Raw genomic sequence first — 21,578 nt, 5'->3', positions numbered from 1 at the left:
GCAGCCTGCATTGCTGCGAAAGGTGGATATACACTGTACTAGTGCCGACATTGTGCATGCTCTGTTGCCTGTGTCTATGTGCCTGTGGTTCTGTCAGTGTGATCATGTGATGTATCTGACCCCAGGAATGTGTCAATAAAGTTTCCCCTTCCTGGGACAATGAATTCACGGTGTTCTTATTTCAATTTCCAGGAGTGTATTTCTTTATTTCTGACAAAAAATAAAATACCAAAGTTCTTAGATCGAGCCTGAAAATTGCCTTAATAGCGACATTATTTCACGGCCTTAGGATTGGACGCCTTCTTGACGAGAATTTTTTAAAAAATATTTCGTTACATGAAAAAAATTGTAAAGGAAAGTTTATGAAAATTGGTATTTCACCTCTCGATGCAGATATAAAGAAATATTTGTTAGGGGATGAAAACTGTTATGGAAATATCTCCACAACAACGCAAAACGCATGGTTAACGAAAACTTTGGACTCCAGCTACCAAAATCGCTTTTTGGTCAAACGTACATTCGGAAAAACCTTGCTTAGAAGATGTTGCAACTTGTGAACAACATAAAAATTCGATTAAATAAAAGAATATCTACAGACCATACAGTCTACGCAAGCGAAGCAGCAGACGCCCAGCTAGTCATCTCCCTTGGATGAGGGCTACGTCTTGAAAGAGCACATGCAGCCAGCACGTGGATTTCATCTTACACGAACAACTACTATCTTGAAACTGGAAGTGCCATAGGCGCATGCTTTGAGAGGGAGGTGTTTTAGTGTGCACTCTCGCCGAGAATCATGGCGCGCAAACGTATGAATTGAATCTGTTGAATCTGAGAAGGCAAACCGCCTTCTTTAATTTGTTATTGCCATTTCGCACACTGACCGATGAATGAACTATCGAGGCAACCACATAATCTGACTGCATACAGCTTACATAGAGGTTAACAGTTAGTCTCGATACAAAGTTAAAATTAACCTCAAGATTCTTTGTACATTCATGTAACAGATAAAATATTCTGAGAGGATGAATTTTTGTGGAGATATCGTGTCCACTTTTTATTTTCTTTTATTCTCTTTCAGTTCTAATGGTGAGCAGTGTAAGCCGATTCCGGGTGGGGTTTTGAAGCATTTTTTTAATTGCGTCGAGGGAAAATTCAGTTTATCAGTGCCCAGTCTCTAGAATAATGAGGTACACATTTCGACGTCGGTCCTACACTTTCTAATGCCATCCACCGGTCTTCCATTGCGTCATGGTGCCTGTCGCTTTTTATCTCTGGCAATCAATGTTTCATCTACCATCCTCTCACCTAGCTACACGTCCCACTAGTTTCAATTTACTTATAGTTATGTTTTTCACTTCATAATAAGTGAAAAGCATTATGTTATTGATGTTCCGACACACTGAGATTTGGCTTTTGTTTGCTAAGTAAGGACGTGGTACTGTGGCTGGTAGTTGTGACCCTCACTCAGTATACGCTCAGCAAATGTGGAATCAGATTTCTACACTCTCCGGCTGCGTTCATGTTCAGCCAGCTTAGTTACTCTGTGTCTGCCTGATTGACCGACATAAAACTTATCACATTCATGACAACTAGTTTTGTGTAACCCATTTTGGTCTCTTACCTGGCCCATTTATTTGACTTCAGGTCGAACCCAGTAATTCTGTACAAATATCTTCGACTGGTCACTCAGCAGTACGTTGCATTTGACTGATAATACTGATAACACACACAAACTGAAAAATTTCCTCTCCAGACACGTCGGATGCAAAGTTTTGAAAACCTTGTTTAGCTTACTAAAATAACTCCATGGTATTTTTCCTTTTCTTTTTATTTCTTCTGCAGCCTAACCACGAACTGCCCCAAATAAACATATTCCTTTACCGTTTTTCCAACATAAGCATCTGAAAAATTTCTTTAGAATTGCTGACAAGACTTTTGGTGACATGCAACTCCTTTTCTTACTCAGTTTTGAATTTATCTTTATCCTCATCACATATAATGGAAACCTCAGCGTTGTGTCAGTTGAATCAGTGGTTTGATTCTCGAGGGCTATTAATGCGGCCTATTTGTACTTCTGCTTCGTTAAAATCTAATACTGCCTGTGTGTGGACACCAACATCTGCTTGGATAGGAATTTCTATGGGGCCAAACTGCTTAGGTCGTCGGTCCCTAGAGTTACGCACTACTTAATCTGACTTAAACTAACTTACGCTAAGGACAACACACACACTCATGCCCGAGGGAGGACTCACCGCGCGAACCGTGGTAAGGTGCCATAGACCACGTTGCTACCCCTGCGGCTTCACTTGAATAACTGCTGAAGGCAGATTTTCAGTGTAATTAAAGTTCACTTCACCATATACGTCAGGTTAGATTCACTATTTTTCTATTCAAATACGCTTGGGTGAAGAGTAGTGATCGACAGCATTTTCATTAACGTCGTCCGTAAAGGTATGATAGCCTTAAACTTTAAGAATGATGCCCCTCAAATGGCGATATTTCAAGTATCTCTTTACTATTATACTGTTAGACTGTTTGCGATACGACAAACACTGTTCCTGCAGGTGTGTGGCATCAAAATGAATGCGCAACATATGTGTACGTCCCTGCTTGCCTTGAAGAACTTCCACCAAAGGAACGTATTTTGAGGAGACTGGATCAAGGACCCGTAACTACACTACTGGCCATTAAAGTTGCTACACCACGAAGACGACGTGCTAGAGACACGAAATTTAACCGACAGGAAGAAGATGCTGTCATATGCAAATGATTAGCTTTTCACGGCATTCACACAAGGTTGGCGCCGGTGGCGACACCTACAACGTGCTGACATGAGGAAAGTTTCCAATCGATTTCTCATACACGAACAGCAGTTAACCGGCATTGCCTGGTGAAACATTGTTGTGATGCCCCGTGTAAAGAGGAGAAATGCGTAGCATCATGTTTCCGACTTTGATAAAGGTCGGATTGTAGCCTATCGGAATTGCGGTTTATCGTATCACGACATTGCTGCTCGCGTTGGTCGAGATCCAATGACTGTTAGCAGAATATGGAATCGGTGTGTTCAGGAGGGTAATACGGAACGCCGTGCTGGATCCCAACGGCCTCGTATCACTAGCAGTCGAGATGACAGGAATCTTATCCGCATGGCTGTAACGGGTCGTGCAGCCACGTCTCGATTCCTGAGTCAACATATGGGGACGTTTGCAAGACAACAACCATCTGCACGAACAGTTCGACGACGTCTGCAGCAGCATGGACTATCAGCTCGGAGGCCATGGCTGCGGATACCCTAGACGCGGCATCACAGACAGGAGCGCCTGCGATGGTGTACTCAACGAAGAACCTGGGAGCACGAATGGCAAAAGGTCATTTTTTTCGGATGAATCCAGGTTCTGTTTACAGCATCATGATGGTCGCATCCGTGTTTGGCGACATCGCGGTGAACGCACATTGGAAGCGTGTATTCGTCATCGTCATACTGGCGTACCACCCTTCGTGATGGTATGGGGTGCCATTGGTTACACGTCTCGGTCACCTCTTATTCGCACTGACGGCACTCTGAACAGTAGACGTTACATTTCAGATGTGTTATGACCCGTGGCTCTACCCTTCATTCGATCCTTGCGAAACCCTACATTTCAGCAGGATAATGCACGACAGCATGTTCCAGGTCCTATACGCCCCTTTCTGGATACAGAAAGTGTTCGACTGCTGCCCTGGCCAGCATGTTCTCCAGATCTCTCACCAATTGGAAACGTCTGGTCAATGGTGGCAGAGCAACTGGCTCGTCACAATACGCCAGTCACTACTCTTGATGAACTGTGGTATCGTGTTGATGCTGCATGGGCAGCTGTACCTGTACGCTCCATCGAAGCTCTGTTCAACTCAATGCCAAGGCGTATCAAGGCCGTTATTACGGCCAGAGGTGGTTGTTCTGGTAGTGATTTCTCAGCATCTATGCACCCACATTGCGTGAAAATGTAATCATATATCAGTTCTAGTATAATATATTTGTCCAATTAATACCCGTTTATCATCTGCATTTCTTCTTGGTGTAGCAATTTTAATGGCAAGTAGTGTAGAAATGGCGCGTAGACGAACTAGATATACTGCGCAATTGTCGTTATAAGACGCGATGGTTAATGAACAGTTAATAATAATTCACTTCAAAAAGACAATAAATGCTATATGGTCTTCTAATTTACTTTTTTAATCGTGAAATCATAGCGAACACATATCGAAAGTACCATATGGGAAATTCACAATGCGATTTGCATGTAAATACCTGAATGTTGCTGAGCCCTCTATTATCACATAAAAGCGCTGAATAAGTATTTCAAACTATGACCCAACAAATCGCAATGCAATAAACTCAAAGCAGTGTTTGGATTGCACTACTGAATTTGCATGTTAAGTAGGGACAGCTCACAACCAGGTGACAAAAATTCTGTACATTCCATTATGTTGAAAATCCTCTTCCTTTATGCAGTGCGAACTCTATTGAAAAGAAAACCTATAGAAATAAACGTGAAGTGAGTAATGAGGACAGGGGAAATGTTTCACAAGAGTAGCATTTCATATTACCGTGAACCAGAATTGTCTATTCCCTCTGGACTGAACGTTATGTAGCAGTTCCAGTATCAGATAAATGTCGCAGATCGTAACAGATAGGGAGGGACAAATAGAAATAGTGCATGCCAATAGAATGACAATAATTCTCCTCCTTCTGCACGTGTTATCTTCTATTCGTGTGCTCGCGTATTTCATCCTGACGGGAAATTAATGTAGAACCAGTGCAGGCTGTCAGATACAGAGTGTCGGATACAGAGCCGTAAATTCCAAGTTTTGACAACAAGACGATTGTAAGTGTCACCAATAGATCACGCTAGGTATCACTCCCATATTTCTCACAACGTCGCAAATTCTTCATTTCAGGACAACGACAGAGCGGTATCATTAGCCTCTCGTCCTCTTCGACTGCTAGCGATTATGCACTTGTAATGACATCTGAATTCGAACACAGGAATTTAACTTTTTAAAATTGCAGTTTTCACATTGCTTGTAACCTAAATGATTGTGACCAACAAAATGAAATTGATGAAGCAATGACGGCAATGATAGAAACTTTATGAATTTCAATACAATTTCACAGGAAGCAGATGCCAAAGAATACAACATCGAGGTCGAATCGTTTCTATATAAAAGTGAAGAGAATTGGGGGAATCATTGTATGAGGTTAAGATGGTTCTCAGCAAACATAAAGCTTGAATCATGGAACAGAATTCTCGATTATTCAAATATAATATTGCTAAAATTACACTTGTTTAAAATAGAAAATATGATAACAAAGTCACTAGAGAACCGATTATACACGTAGCTATGTCTGGAAGCGGGCAGCTGACAAAAGTTACAGAGAAATATATCATAGTAGTTTGTCGCCTAACTTGACTGGTGAAGCCGCAAGCACCACTGTAACGCGAGTACAGACATGATCTCTGGATGCCGAGGGAACCCTCCATGCAGAATACAGATCTTAGAGTATAATGCTTCCTCGACCTTGTCTTCTGGATCATCTCCATGTTGCAGTTACGTTAAACATTTTGTTTGGTCTGTACATGATTAAGGATTGCTTACATACTTCCTGACTTAAAATTATCATTACAATGTCTGTAGCTGCTAGCAGTGCGGGCGTAGACTCTGTGGCGTATAGAGTTTTGGATCGCTCTTGGAAGGGTTCACGAATACGCCAGTTTCTTGAGACGATCGCTCGTGGTAAGTGGGATATCCGTGGTGGTGTGTTGTGGTTCAGTTCGTACATCTGATGTACTAATATGAGGGTAATAGCAATTACCAGAAAGTAAATAAAAATAAAAAACAGCAATAAAATCATAATCTAAGAACAACAATGACATCACCATCGAAGCATTGTTCAATATCAGAAGAAATGGAAGACATAATTACATGAGAAGTCTGAAATGGCAACGACAGTAAATGTTACGAACGAGCAGAGTGTGTCAGAAGATAACTCTGCAGGCAACGGGGGTAGTAATGGTGAGAAATGGTGGAAGGGGTTAATTAGAATAAGTTAAAGTGTAAATAGCTACTGTCGCAGAAGGTGGACCAGAAAATGTCTTTATTCTGAGGATGATTGACATATCACTGATGCAGAAAAGGATTTTGAAAACAATGAATATGTTGTGTGGTGGTGTAAAGAGAATTCCACATTGTCTATTGAAGTTAATACAGACCATAGTCACATAGCATATCACTAAAATTCCCATGCGCCAATGAATTTCAGCGGTCTATGCGACAACAATATCCTTAAACGTTTATGCCTGAAATTATAAAACATACCATATTTCAGCTTATTATCTGTTATATGCCAATGTCTGACTTGTGCTTAAAAGAGCCAAAGAAACTGGTATACCTGCCCAATACCGTGTAGGGCCCCCGTGAGTACGCAGAAGTGCCGCAACACGACGTAGCATGGACCCGACTAATGTCTTAAGTAGTGCTGGAGGGAATTGACACCATGAATCCTGCAGAGCTGTCCGTACATCTGTAAGAGTACGAGAGGGGAGGAGATCTCTTGTGAACAGCACGTTGCGAGACATCCCAGATATGCTCAATAATGGTCATGTCTGGAGAGTTTGGTGGAGAGCGGAAGTGTTTAAACTCAGAAGAGTGTTCCTGGAACCACCCTACAACGATTCTGGACGCGTGAGGCGTTGCGTTGTACCTGCTGGAATTTCGCAAGTCCGTCGGAATACACAATCGACATGAATGGATGTAGGTGATCAGACGGGACGCTTACGTACGTGTTCAAATGTGAGAGTCGCTTATAAACGTATCAGCAGTCCCCTATCACTCCAACTGCACACGTCCCACACCATTACAGAGCCTCCACCAACTTGAACAGTCCCCACCTGACATACAGGGTCCGTAGATTCATGAGACTGACTCCGTACGAGTACATGCCTATCTGCTCGATAGAATTTGGAACTATACTCATCCGATCAGGCAACATCTTTCCAGTCATCAACAGTCCAATGTCGGTGTTGAGGGGGCCCAGGCGAGACGTAAAGCTTTCTGTCATGCTGTCATCAAGTGTACACGAGAGGGTCTTGGGCTTGGAAAGTCTATATCGATGGAGTGTTGTTGATTGGTTCGCACGCTGACAATTGTTGATGACCCAGCATTTAAATCTGCAGCAATTTGAGGAAGGGTTGCTCTTCTGTCACGCTGAACGTTTCTCTTCCGTCGTCGTAGATCCCGTACTTGCAGGATCTTTCTCCGGTATCAGCGATGTCGGAGATGTGACTTTTTACCGGATTCCTGATATTCACGGTACACTCGTTGCCTTATATAGGAGTTGCCGTCCGCTGCGCCGTATTACGCCTGTTTACATATCTCAGTATTTGAATACACATTCCCATACCGGTTTGGTTCAAATGGCTCTGAGCACTATGGGACTCAACTGCTGAGGTCATAAGTCCCCTAGAACTTAGAACTACTTAAACCTAACTAACCTAAGGACAACACACACATCCATGCCCGAGGCAGGATTCGAACCTGCGACCGTAGCGGTCGCGCGGTTCCAGACTGTAGCGCCAGAACCGCTCGGCCACCAGCCGCCGGCCATATCAGTTTATTTGGCGCTTCAGTTTATTACTAGTTGAAAAATTCGCCATTGCGCAGGTATTTATTTTGCCAACTTTCTATTGTGTTAGTAGAATAACATAGAACAACGTTCATGTCCATGTATTCGTTCAAACACCTTTGAAAATATGAAACAATCGTACAAAGATATTTGCCTGAAATGCATGAGTAAACTATGCCCGACAGTTTCTGTACCCTGGATGCAGCTGCTTCTCGTGTCTACAACGTGATTCTGTAAACGTCTCTAAGGCAACACACCTTCATAGTTCTGTAGACGGCTGTTGTTTTAGCTAATACCCGCTGCGTTTCGTAGTTTACAGCTGTCAAAAGCGCTGCCAGATGTCGGGTATTTCCTTAAGTTAACTCGAGTGTAGGAAAGTCTTAGCAGTAAAGAGTAAATGTATAAAAACTTCACGCATTTCAGTGCTTATGGCGTCATAACTCTTGAACTATAAGTCGTGTAGTGATACATTTGCTTAAGCACATTCAGTGGCATATGTGAATTCTGCGTGCGAAATTTATTGCTAATAGAGTTTGCAGCAAAGCAGTAATAAATTTAAACGTCATGCACAACGCGTCAGTTTTTCACTCATCTCTGTATTTATGACGTCATATCTCCTGAACTAAGTGTGGCACCATGATATAATTTTCGTATGTGCATTTAGCGACACATGTTGATACTGGTTGCAAGATTTATTACAAATAGCACATAAGTAATAAATTTAAATGTCATCCATGATGTGGCAATTTTTTCATTCCTCTCAATGTTTATTGTGGTGTCACCGCCGGACACCACACTTGCTAGGTGGTTGGCTTTAAATCGGCCGCGGTCCGTTAGTATACGTCGGACCCGCGTGTCGCCACTATCAGTGATTGCAGACCGAGCGCCACCACACGGCAGGTCTAGTCTAGAGAGACTCCCTATCACTCGCACAGTTGTACAGCCGACTTTGCTAGCGATGGTTCACTGACAAAATACGGTCTCATTTGCCGAGACGATAGTTAGCATAGCCTTCAGCTACGTCATTTGCTACGACCTAGCAAGGCGTCAGTACCAGTTACTATTGATACTGTAATAATGTACCGTCAAGACCGACGTTCACCATTAATGGATTGAAGTTAAGTATTCCACCAGCTACGTCAGTTTTTTCTAAATTCTAATTTCTTTGTCCTGTTCCAGACCTCACGCCAGCCTGCGTGAGCTAAAACGCGTGCCTTTCGGCTTCCTCTTGTAACCCGGTGTTGGCTCTCCTGCCGACCCACAACATTTATGACATCGTATCTCCTGAACTATGATAGGTAGGAGGTTCTTTTCCCCACAGTAATTGTTGTCTGGTAATAAGGGATTTGTGTACCACATTCGGTTGAAATTGGTCCATTGGTTTTGTAGGAGATGTGGAACATACATATGTGCACACATAAACACTTACATTCATCTATTTTTATAATATGTACGGATTTAGAATACATTATTTAGGATAATAGGAATGGCTATGGACTACCGTAGCTTCTAGCATTCATTTGAGGTCATTTATTTTCTGTTGTTACATAAACGTGGTTTCCAAATAATGACGTACATTGATACGTAAAGTATATAACAGCACAAAAAGAAAGTATTTGTGTACTGTTTCCCCTGGGTGGTCTTGGGTTTAAAAAAAATATAAACTAAATTATACGATAAATGTTATAAATAATCGACAAGTACGCCAAAGAAGAAGAGAGAGAACTACAATGGACATGTTATTCCATGGACTCTTGCGCTTCTATGCATGAACCATCTTTCCTTTGTCATTCGCTTATCTTATCTGCTTGGATTCGGACCTAAGAGGACGTTCTTGTGTAAAGCTCATCTTGCTGTACCAGCTTATAATGTAAGTTGTACTTAAAACCTAAAAAATGTTATGGTTATTTTGTCAAAAGAATTTGTATATGTGGTCAATCTGTTGTGAGTCTGATACCTAGACTGCCTTAAGTAGATATGGGCCTTAAGAAAAACTTTTCATTGTTAGGCGTCATCTTACAAAAATCTTTAATATTTTTCTTTTAGCTCATCCACAAGACGTGCCGTCGGTGTGGACAGTTAACTTTATTTCAGATCCCACGAGACAGGAGGCTGCTGCTAATAATTTAACAATTTTATTTATAGATTTTATTTATATAACGAGATAACATCCCAGGCAGAAAAGGTCTGGTCACAGGTTTCCAGTTCCAGTTCCATTACAGGATTTCATTTGTAGATGCTACTCTCGTTGTCTCATGTTGGGGACTCGAGAAGAAATCACGATAAGTTACGTATTACAATAGTGTTCATCGAACAGACTTGATAAATATTCTCTGGTGCAATAAGCGCATCCGTAGTGTTGTGAAATAAGAAAAGGACAATTAACTATCGACGAATACGTAACTACCCCGAGGACTGAGCTAGTTACTGAGTGCTTATACACGTCGGGCTACATTAAACAACATTTTACACTGTTAATAATATTCCTACATTAGTTATTTCTCTTTTATGCTGAACCATTACATTAATGTGTGTTTCATTTTTATATATGTCACAGCTCATATTTTATTTTACTACATTACACTAATAGTCACAAAATAATAAAAATTTTTATTTTATGACATTACATTTGTCTATGTCATCTACATAGCACAGTTTCACATTTTCTGTAATGAAGTAATCAATAGCTATTGGTTACCCATATCATGTCCAGAATTCATGTACACTGACTGACAAATTTAATAATCACCCATAGCCACATAGCATTTTACTAATAAGACGGTTTGTGTGCTTATATATACAGGTTGCTGCAGCATTCATAGTAAGATATTAAAAACACACCATAAGGCAGTAACGATAATTTATTTATTACCTCTTATGTCAATTAATAGTTGAAGGCATGCCATTTACTAATGTGTAAGTCATTGTCCTTTGCGTGGGTTACTTTTTGAATATGACTCCTGTCAAATGATGCCCCCTCTGCACAACACATTCATCTAGGTGGCGTTGGAAGCCTTCCATAAGTAGGCGTAACATTCCCTGGGACATTGCCGACGGCAGCCAGCCGCTGTGTCCGAGCAGTTCTAGGCACTTCAGTCCGGAACTGCACTGCTGCTACGGTCGCAGGTTCGAATCCTGCCCCGGGCATGGATGTGGGTGATGTCCTTAGGTTAGTTAGTTTTAAGTAGTTCTAAGTGTTGGGGACTAATGACCTCAGATGTTAAATCCCGTAGTGCTCCTCAGAGCCATTTGAACCATTTGAACATTGCCGACGGCAGTTCTAATGCGATCCTTCAACTCAGGAATGGTGACCAGAATTTGCATGGATTTCTTGCGACAGATTTTTCCCGGTAGAGTAATTTCCCGTTTTGGTGACATTTCCTGGCTGCCTCGCTCACCTGACCTTTCATGTGAAGACTTTTTCTTTTGGAGCTACCTGAAGCCATAAGCGTTCCGAACACGTTGTGCTACCATTCCTGACCTTTCATGTGCAGACTTTTTCTTTTGGGGCCACCTGAAGCAATAACCGTTCCGAACACGTTGTACCACCATTTCTGAGTTGAAGGATCGCATCAGAACTGCCGTCGGCAATGTCCCAGGGAATACGTTAGACCGAGTTATGGAAAGCTTCCAACGCCACCTAGATGAATGTGTTGTGCAGAGGGGGCATCATTTGACAGGAGTCATATTCAAAAAGTAACCCACGCAATGGACAATGACTTACACATTAGTAAATGGCATACCTTTAACTATTAATTGACATAAGAGGTAATAAATAACTTGTAGTTACTGCCTGATGGTGTGTTTTTAATATCCTACATTGCTGCCGCACCTTGTATTAGTGGGACCTTTGTTGTATCTATTCCACAATGGCAAAATAACAAAATGTCATAAAATTTCAGTAGCCCATACCACGATATTCGTTTTCTTGAAAAATGAACTAAGTTTTTCACCTACGGTCCACCCCATCATCACCAGATCACATCCCATACAGGTGTTATACACATTACATATCTATGTATATAAGGAATTAATGCACAGGCTGATTATAATTAAAGATAATCTTTCAAAACGCTGTAGAAGAAACACAGCTGGTCATAATGACGTCAAACTGCAACGGAATATTATCGGAGAGAGGGCAAAAATATGGCAGAAGGAAAAAAAATAGTGTGAAAATTGATCAGTAGATGGCGCTGGATGCGTCAGAATACGTACATGAAAACACCTGTCATGCGCACGACCCATTGAAGTTGGTATAATCACACCGAGTACACGGCTTTTCCTCCTTTCGCATCTGCGACGTTCGCCTTGACTGTCTCAATGCAGTATCACCTTCTGCTTGTGAAGCTGCATTACAAGAATCGTGACTGTACATACGACGCTCTGCAGAGGATCCGGACACCAAAGAGTTGAAAAAAGGCGTTGGTCCGATGACTGCCGTGGGCCTGAAGAAAATGATTCAGAAATTCGAGAAGACAGGTTCTTTTGGTGTGCAACCTGGAAGAGGGAGGAAAAGAATCGACGTCAGTGGAAGCAGTGGCTACAGAAATGCTGGAGGAGACGAGTAGTGGTGTACAGTGCATGGAGACTTGTCGAACATTGGGCGTACCCCGTGAGCACGGTGCGTAAAATACTACGAAACATCCTTCTTTGCTTTCTATTCAAAATTACCTATGTGCACGAGTTGCTTCCTGTTGACCTGCCAGCAAGAGAGACCTTTGCTTTAGAATTTTTGCTCGCATGGAAGTGGACAATGATTGGCGTTGGAAGATTTTATGGACAGACGAAGTCCACTTCCATGTGACAGGATATGTCAGTACACAGAATTTTCGAATATGGGCAACGGAAGAAGGTCGCTGTGTGGTGCGGGTTTACGGCATCAATAATTATAGGTCCGTAGTTTTTCGAAGAGACAGGTGCTTCCGGTCCTGTTACCTGCACCTTCAGTGGTAGGCGCTAGGAGTTTCTTCTGCGCAACCACGTCCTTCCAGCTCTCCAACAGCGTGGTTGTGCGGATGAGATCATTTTTCTGCTAGATGGCACACCTCCGCACTTTGCAAATCCAGTTAAGCAGCTGCTGAAGCGCCATTTCGGAAATGCTAGAATTATCAGCCGCCATTTCCCTACAGTCTGGCCGTCGTAATCACCTGATATTGAACCGTGTGACTTCTGGCTGTGGGGCTATCTGGAAGATGTGTTCAGTGTTCCAATTCCAAACTAAGCTGCTTTGAAGGCACGCATTGCCCGGCACTTTCTGAACGTGACTCGGGAAACACTTCGATCAGTTGTGGATCATGTTGTTTCTCGATTTCAGCTTGTGGCAGAAAACGGTGGACAGCATTCTAATAATCCGATTTGATTTTGATTGACGCTTTTTATGCAGTTTTTGGCTTCAGGACAGTTAAAAACCGTTATGAGTGATGCTTTTTTATGCGGTTTTTGGCCTCAGAACAATTAAAAACCGATTTTTCCCATCCAGTGTGATATTACCTTGCCGTGGAGAATGGGCTTACGTAACTAACAGTATCACACCTGTACACCAATGCACACTGAGTAGCTACCGAGCGGGGTGGCGCAGTGGTTAGACACTGGACTCGCATTCGGGAGGACGACGGTTCAATCCCGCTTCCGGCCATCCTGATTTAGTATTCCGTGATTTCCCTAAAATCACTCCAGGCAAATGCCGTGATGGTTGCTCTGAAAGGGCACGGCCGACTTCCTTCCCAATCCTTCCCTAATCCGATGAGACCGATGACCACGCTGTCTGGTCTCCTTCCCCAAACCAACCAACCAACCACACTGAGTAGTATAATTTGTTTAACGTCAAACGTACACCATCGACATTACTGCATGATTCATTTGTTGTTTGTAGGTGACCACTATTAAATTATGATGCTTATCGCGCCATCTGTTACTACATTTACTAACTATTTGTTTTTCTTCTTCTCTTATGCCATACGTTTTCCCTCTTCTCCAATAATATTCCGTTGCAACTTGATGTCATTGAGACCCGTGGTGTTATTTCTACAGCGGTTTGAAAGTTGAACTTTAATTATAATCATCCAGCACAATGCGGCAAATACGAAGGCCCATTGTCATTCAAAAATGTTCAAATGTGTGTGAAATCTTGTGGGACTTAACTGCTAAGGTCACCAGTCCCAAAGCTTGCACACTACTTAACCTGAATCATCCTAAGGACAAACACACACACACCAATGGACGAGGGAGGACTCGAAACTCCGCCGGGACTAGCCGCACAGTCCACGACTGCAGCGGCCCAGACCGCACGGCTAATCCTGCGCGGCCCCATTGGCATTACGTTTGGTCAGACAGAAATGGGAGGGTGCTATATTACGCTGTATATCGAAGTGGATTCGGTTCGTATAATTTCATTTCATAGAATTTACCTCCACATAAACCTCTCCTTCTTATCTTGCAGCGGCCCAGTATTTTCTTGTTCAGGATGTGCTGTTGTTCTGCAAATATAAGTCAATAAATGAAAATGTGCTCTAGTTGCTGAAATATACGTTAAGTCTAAGATCGGCTTTCGGCCTTCACATGGAGGCCATCTTAAGATCCACTTGTTTCTTAATCTACGAGGTCGATGGTCGTCTCCGGATTCGTCAGCATTCGGGCGAACGGTTGCACGAAACATGCGCCGTTCTATGAAAACAGGCTGGTTCGTGGGGGCAGTTCTGTGTTATTGCGGACATTGATCTGAACTTGCAAAGGACCAGTGGTAGTATTCGCAGGCACCACCACAGCTGTGGACTTGTTGAACATTGTTGCGACCCACCTGATCCGTCTCATAGTCGATATCTTCCTCGACCTCCATAATATCTTCCAGCTGGATATCTGTCAGTGTCAGAAAGCCAGAACCGTGGTACAGTGATTCGATGAGAGCGACTCTTGACGTCTAGACCAGCAGATTCGCCTGATCCGAACATGTTGAAATAACTCTGGAATGCTACTGGCCGTCATCTCCGCATCCACAACCACCGGTATGTGATTTAGGCAGATTGCGTGGCCTGTGCGTAGACAACTAGAACCACATGCTTCTGGAAAGTAACCGACGATCTGTCGAATCCACGCCGCGTGGAACCGTTGACTTGCGTCCCAGTGTGCACTAACACGCTACCAGTGAGGTGGTCGTAGATTTACGGCTCATCAGTGTGTTTTGTGTAATAAATACGTTTTTAAATATGTTGTAAGCCGTTCGTCTGAAGACCTTGCTCGATTAAGAGATAAATTTAATGGGTAAGTAGGATGAAATTTTGAAAATTTTTCCAGCTCACATACGCGACCCACATTATTCGCTCCTGAAGCGTAACCATTGTATTAGGTTCACGTCTTTCATTATTTAATGTTTACTCCAGCCTTCAGTATGCAGCCGTATAGATCTCGCACACGCGCACGCTTGCGCGCGCGCGCCCGCGTAAACACACACACACACACACACACACACACACACACACACACACACACGAACACACACAGTTTGTAAGACCAACGCGGTGCCTGAGGATAGTCAGGAAAGGCAGCACTGTTTGTCCACTATTGAATTCCACAAGCTCCGAACTTGGCTTCGCCTGCTTCTTAGTGGCATTCTAAGCCCGGTGGAGAATAACAGAGGAACCTGTATAAGGCATGCAGGAGTGGCCAATTGTTTTCTTTTTCACTTACGTGTAAGCCACGTCCCTTCGTATAACCGGCCCATCCCAAGTAACAGTTACCAAGAGCTGTTGATGTCCTTCCAGGATATCATACAGGGTGTTTCAAAAATGACCGGTATATCTGAAACGGCAATAAAAACTACACGAGCAGCGATAGAAATACACCGTTTGTTGCAATATGCTTGGGACAACAGTACATTTTCAGGAAGACAAACTTTCGAAATTACAGTAGATACAATTATCAACAACAGATGGCGCTGCGGTCTGGGAAACTCTATAGTACGATATTTTCCACATATCCACCATGCTTAGCAATAATATGGCGTAGTCTCTGAATGAAATTACCCGAAACCTTTGACAACGTGTCTGGCGGAATGGCTTCACATGCAGATGAGATGTACTGCTTCAGCTGTTCAATTGTTTCTGGATTCTGGCGGTACACCTGGTCTTTCAAGTGTCCCCACAGAAAGAAGTCACAGGGGTTCATGTCTGGCGAATAGGGAGGCCAATCCACGCCGCCTCCTGTATGTCTCGGATAGCCCAAAGCAATCACACGATCATCGAAATATTCACTCAGGAAATTAAAGACGTCGACCGTGCGATGTGGCCGGGCACCATCTTGCATAAACCACGAGGTGTTTGCGGTGTCATCTAAGGCAGTTTGTACCGCCACAAATTCACGAAGAATGTCCAGATAGCGTGATGCAGTAATCGTTTCGGATCTGAAAAATGGGCCAATGATTCCTTTGGAAGAAATGGCGGCCCAGACCAGTACTTTTTGAGGATGCAGGGACGATGGGACTGCATCATGGGGCTTTTCGGTTCCCCATATGCGCCAGTTCTGTTTATTGACGAAGCCGTCCAGGTAAAAATAAGCTTCGTCAGTAAACCAAATGCTGCCCACATGCATATCGCCGTCATCAATCCTGTGCACTATATCGTTAGCGAATGTCTCTCGTGCAGCAATGGTAGCGGCGCTGAGGGGTTGCCGCGTTTGAATTTTGTATGGATAGAGGTGTAAACTCTGGCGCATGAGACGATACGTGGACGTTGGCGTCATTTGGACCGCAGCTGCAACATGGCGAACGGAAACCCGAGGCCGCTGTTGGATCACCTGCTGCACTAGCTGCGCGTTGCCCTCTGTGGTTGCCGCACGCGGTCGCCCTACCTTTCCAGCATGTTCATCCGTCACGTTCCCAGTCCGTTGAAATTTTTCAAACATCCTTTATTGTATCGCTTTTCGGTCCTTTGGTTACATTAAACCTCCGTTGAAAACTTCGTCTTGTTGCAACAACACTGTGTTCTAGGCGGTGGAATTCCAACACCAGAAAAATCCTCTGTTCTAGGGAATAAACCATGTTGTCTACAGCACACTTGCACGTTGTGAACAGCACACGCTTACAGCAGAAAGACGACGTACAGAATGGCGCACCCACAGACTGCGTTGTCTTCTATATTTTTCACATCACTTGCAGCGCCATCTGTTGTTGAAAATTGTAACTACTGTAATTTCGAAAGTTTGTCTGCCTGAAAATGTACTGTTGCCCCAAGCATATTGCAACAAACGGTGTATTTCTATCGCTGCTCGTTTAGTTTTTATTGCCGTTTCAAATATACCGGTCATTTTTGAAACACCCTGTATATTCGTGTATGGTCTAGAAAGTGGGACGCCTGTATTAATGGTTAGCGTTGGGGCTTAATGCGAAGGTGACTTCTTTTATTGGTTTTCGCCTGCTGATTCTTAGCACATATACTAAAGTCACAAATTTCCAGTCGATTTCAGAGCACAAAGTCATTCTTAACGTACAAAGTTGTGCAGTATTTCTAACGCCATGTTGCAACGTAACCTGACTTGTGATGCTTTGTCTACGTGCCAATTTTAGCTTAAGATTTCGGGTTTTACGTTGAGTAACACACTCAAGGCAACTCTTTTCCGCTGGTGTAGGTTTATTAAAAGTCCCTTTTAAATCTTCCATTGTTAATATTTAATACTGTGACTGTCGTGGGAAAATAGTTTCAGCCAATACGTTACTTTGTTCGTCTCGAGGAGTCTGTTCAGACGGACTATCGTGTCATAATTAATACACGAGGCATGATATGATGCATAGCCGTGCGTGGAAACCGCGCGTTCTGAGCCGCTTTGTCACGGTCGTTGCGGCTCTCCCCGTCGGTGGTTCGAGTCCTCCCTCGAGCATGTATGTGTGTGTGTGTGTGTGTGTGTGTGTGTGTGTGTGTGTGTGTGTATTGTCCATAGAGTAAGTTTGTTTAAGTTTCATTAGGTAGTGTGTAGGCTTAGGGACCGATGACCTCAGCAGTTTGCGTGCAGCAAATTGTCGCGAACTGTACCACATGCTTTAAGGAGCAAATGTTTAGGGCTTCAGTGTGTAACGTATCTTTCCATGATGGCAGACACAAGGAGAAGAAATATTTAATTCAATAAAAAAATTAATGAATGTGACTTTACCTGCGGAAAGACCCATTACAAAACTAATGCCACAGTGTGATTAGTAATTAACACGCATTATAATAGGTTCTATCTTTCCAGAATACTCGGTCACTGTTGTTTCAGATTTCCGTGCCATCTCCGGTCAGATTCTTTCGATGTATCGGTCCCTGGTGATTACTGAGCATCATCATAGTTCGAAGGTTCATTATCATAAAGTACCATTGTGGCTTCCGCGTATAAAGTGGTAACATATGTTCAATAGAAATTTGTTAAATTGGATTTGCTGGATCAACTAGTGGACAATGAAATATTTAAACGACACGATGCGATGAGCAATCGGTCGCTTTGCCTTCAATGTCAGTGCAGTTTCCCGATACGTCCATTTGTAAAATATGAATACATTAACAAATTAAATAAGTTAACAAAATCAATATTGTAACTTCAGAAGGATATATATAATGACTGGCAGACAACTGATATTTAAGAATGAATATATTAGTATTTCATAAAAGTACGTAACATGAGATTCACGAACATCGTCTCTTACTACATCGACGGCGAAAATAGAAGTAAGTTAGAAGAGGGGGAAGTCTCTGCTTCCTTAAACATTTTTTTTTCTTTAAGAGAAATGAATGCTTTTTTCGACAGAAATCTGTTTTACCTTTTATACACAAAGTCTCTGAATTTCCTTTAAGTCTTGTTAATCAGAATTGATGGTTCAAATGGTTCAAATGGCTCTGACCATTATGGAACTCAACATCTGAGGTCATCAGTCGCCTTGAACTCAGAACTGCTTAAACCTAACTAACCTAAGGAGATAACACACATCCATGCCCGAGGCAGGATTCGAACCTGCGACCGTATCGGTCGCACAGTTCCAGACTGAAGCGCCTAGAACCGATCGGCCACAGCGGCCTGCTCAGAATTGATAACACTGGTCAACACTCATTTTCTTGCCAAGGATATTTGAGTGGCTTTAGGATGGGTTAGTGGTGCTGAGGACGAATATAGCAACCATTTATGCAGTTTGGCTCTAGTTTTTGAGATAATGCATGATTTATTCAAAAAATTAGAAAAAATTGCTAATACTGAACTCGACCGCTACAAACTACAATGAAAAAAGAAAATAATCTTTATAAATAGCTTCTATGAAAACCTGCTAGGCATTTGTCCACGTATAAAACATAATTGAAAAGTTTCTCTATAAGTATATCATTTTCCGTCCATGACGAACCGCTTCCTGCACGCTTTCCTTTTATAGGTCTCTTCAGAACAGTCACGTTGCAGATTCCAGCAATAATCTGCCATCATATGCCTGGCCCATCTTCCTTTATATCTTTCCTCTATTCCTTTCATATCTTGATGGAACCGCTCTACTTGTTCCTCACTGAAATCACCTAGATTACGAGGAAATCAATCCAAGTGGCTGTGAAGGAAGTGCAATTTTATGCTCATGTTAGCTCCTAAGTTTTGAAAGTTAGTGAGCATGTTTTTGACCAATTCCTCGTAATTGGGAGCTTTACGATTGCCCAAAAAACATTTTACAACAGCGACAAAACTGTTCCAGGCCGATGCTTCAGTGACAGTCATGACACTTGTAAAATTGGTATCGTTGATGAGCCTGCGAATTTGAGGACCATCAAATATTCCTGCCTTAAGTTTTTCACTACTAAGTCCAGGGAACGTATTGCAGATGTATGTGAAGCAATTACCATTTCTGTCTAAAGCTTTGGTGAATTGCTTCATTAGTCCTAACTTAATATGTAACGGTGGAAGAACAATCTTGTCCCTACTAACCAGAGGTTCATTAATGATGTTTGCTTCACCAACAGCCATATGTTCCCTTGGAGGCCATGTTTTCTGCTTCCAATGTTCGTGCTTTGCCCTACTATCCCACATGCAGATAAAACATGGGTGCTTTGTGTATCCACTTTGTTGTCCAAGCAAGAAGTTCACCATTTTCAAATCAACACAAATCAACCACTGGTGCTGCATATACTGAATTTTCTGCAGAACCATCTTGATGTTAGCATATGCTTCACAAAGTTTTGTTGAGTGGGCAATTGGAATAGATGCGTAACGATTGCCATTGTGTAGGAGAACACATTTTAAACTTCTAGTGGAACTGTCTATGAAGAGACGCCAGTCCTCTGGTCTATATTCCGGCAGCCCCAATTCAAGTAAAAGTCCAGGTATATTGCTGCAATACACTATAACCTCTTCTTGGTTGAAGTATGGAAGAAGGTTTCTTCTCTCGTCCGGTAAGCTGTTATTTTAACACTTGGATGAAGACAGTTCTTTTCCTTAAGCCTGGATGCTAAGAGTTCTGATGCTTGCTTTGAAAGATTGAGTTCTCGTATCAAGTCACTGAGCTCCTTCTGGTCGAACTGCTGGGGTTGTGTCTCACGTCCTTCGTATTCCGAACCACTACTTGTACATTCCTCGCCGTGCACATCGTCATCTGATGATGTTAGCGTGGGTAATGTTGTGAAGGTTGGTACAGGAACATCGTTGCTGTGCACCACCGGTCTTCTTGCTGACTCCAAATCGGGATATTCCCACTTTCGTTTCTTGAACCTATTAAAACCTTTCACATTAACAATGCAAAAATAGCAATCATCTGTATGGTTCTTCTGCTCTCGCCATACCATAGGCACTCCGAAGTTTAAGCTTTTCCTTTTTCGTTTTGTCCACTGCCGTAAGCACTCCACACAGCATTTACAAACTTTATGGGGTGCCCACGCCTTGTCTTGATCTCTAAGTTTCATTCCGAAATATGCCAGATACGCTTCCTTCACAAAAGGAGTGATATTCTTCCTGTTCTTTTGAAGAACGTATTCACCACAAATGTAGCAGAACTCATCTGGATGGTTCACGCAAAGACGGCGTGAAGAACTCATGTTTTCCTGAAACAAAATTGCACAAATACTACATATTATGCAGAACTTTCTTGTATTTGCATGTCAATCACATCCAACAAACATCATTAATTGTTTTGTGTGAAATGAATACTCACCTCTTATTTGCTACGTCACGATGAAAAGGTTCTATCTCCTTGAAGCTGCACTGCACATGTGTGTGACTTTCGACCATCGCCATTTTTCTTGTTTACACTGAACGCTACCTATCGGCTGTTGCGGGGATTACCTCGGCCAACAAATGAATGTCGAGTACCGCCGAATTCAAATCTGCACAACCCTCAATATCTTCAACACACGCACCGCACAACAGGACTGAACACATGCTGACAGTGTGATGTTTGCATGATGTAATCCTCAACCACACAGATGCACTCCCTGAGCACAATTGTTTATTAAAGATAGTACAATATCACTAATTAAAAAACAGGTAGCAAATACATTACACCATATATGGACCCTACAGTCGATATTATCCACATGAAACTCTCATTTCCACAAATAACCCATATCTCAAAAACCAGAGCCAATTTGGAAAAAGTACAAATATACTCGGAATGAGTATCATAACAATATCCCATTTTCGTTCAAACTTCCCTGGCAACGAAAAAAAAAAATTATTTTGTAGAGCTGTGTAATATATATAATTAGTAATATAAAAGTTGTTAATAAGTTGAAAACAGTTCGCATAAAAAGGTTTTTAAGACACATTGTAAGAACACCCACATTAAGTAGGTAAAAGAGTAGCCATCAGTATTCTGCATACAAGAACAGATTTCGCATCCAGTTTCATAAATACACCTGAATGCCGGTCGCTTGAGATAAGTTACAAGAATTACATGAAATGTATTAGCAGTTCCGAATATGGACTATCAAAA

The sequence above is a fragment of the Schistocerca piceifrons genome, chromosome 3 (genome assembly GCF_021461385.2).
Source record: "Schistocerca piceifrons isolate TAMUIC-IGC-003096 chromosome 3, iqSchPice1.1, whole genome shotgun sequence".
Classification (NCBI taxonomy): domain Eukaryota; kingdom Metazoa; phylum Arthropoda; class Insecta; order Orthoptera; family Acrididae; genus Schistocerca; species Schistocerca piceifrons.
The sequence above is the reverse complement of the archived record's forward strand: the minus strand, read 5'-3'. Positions refer to the sequence as shown.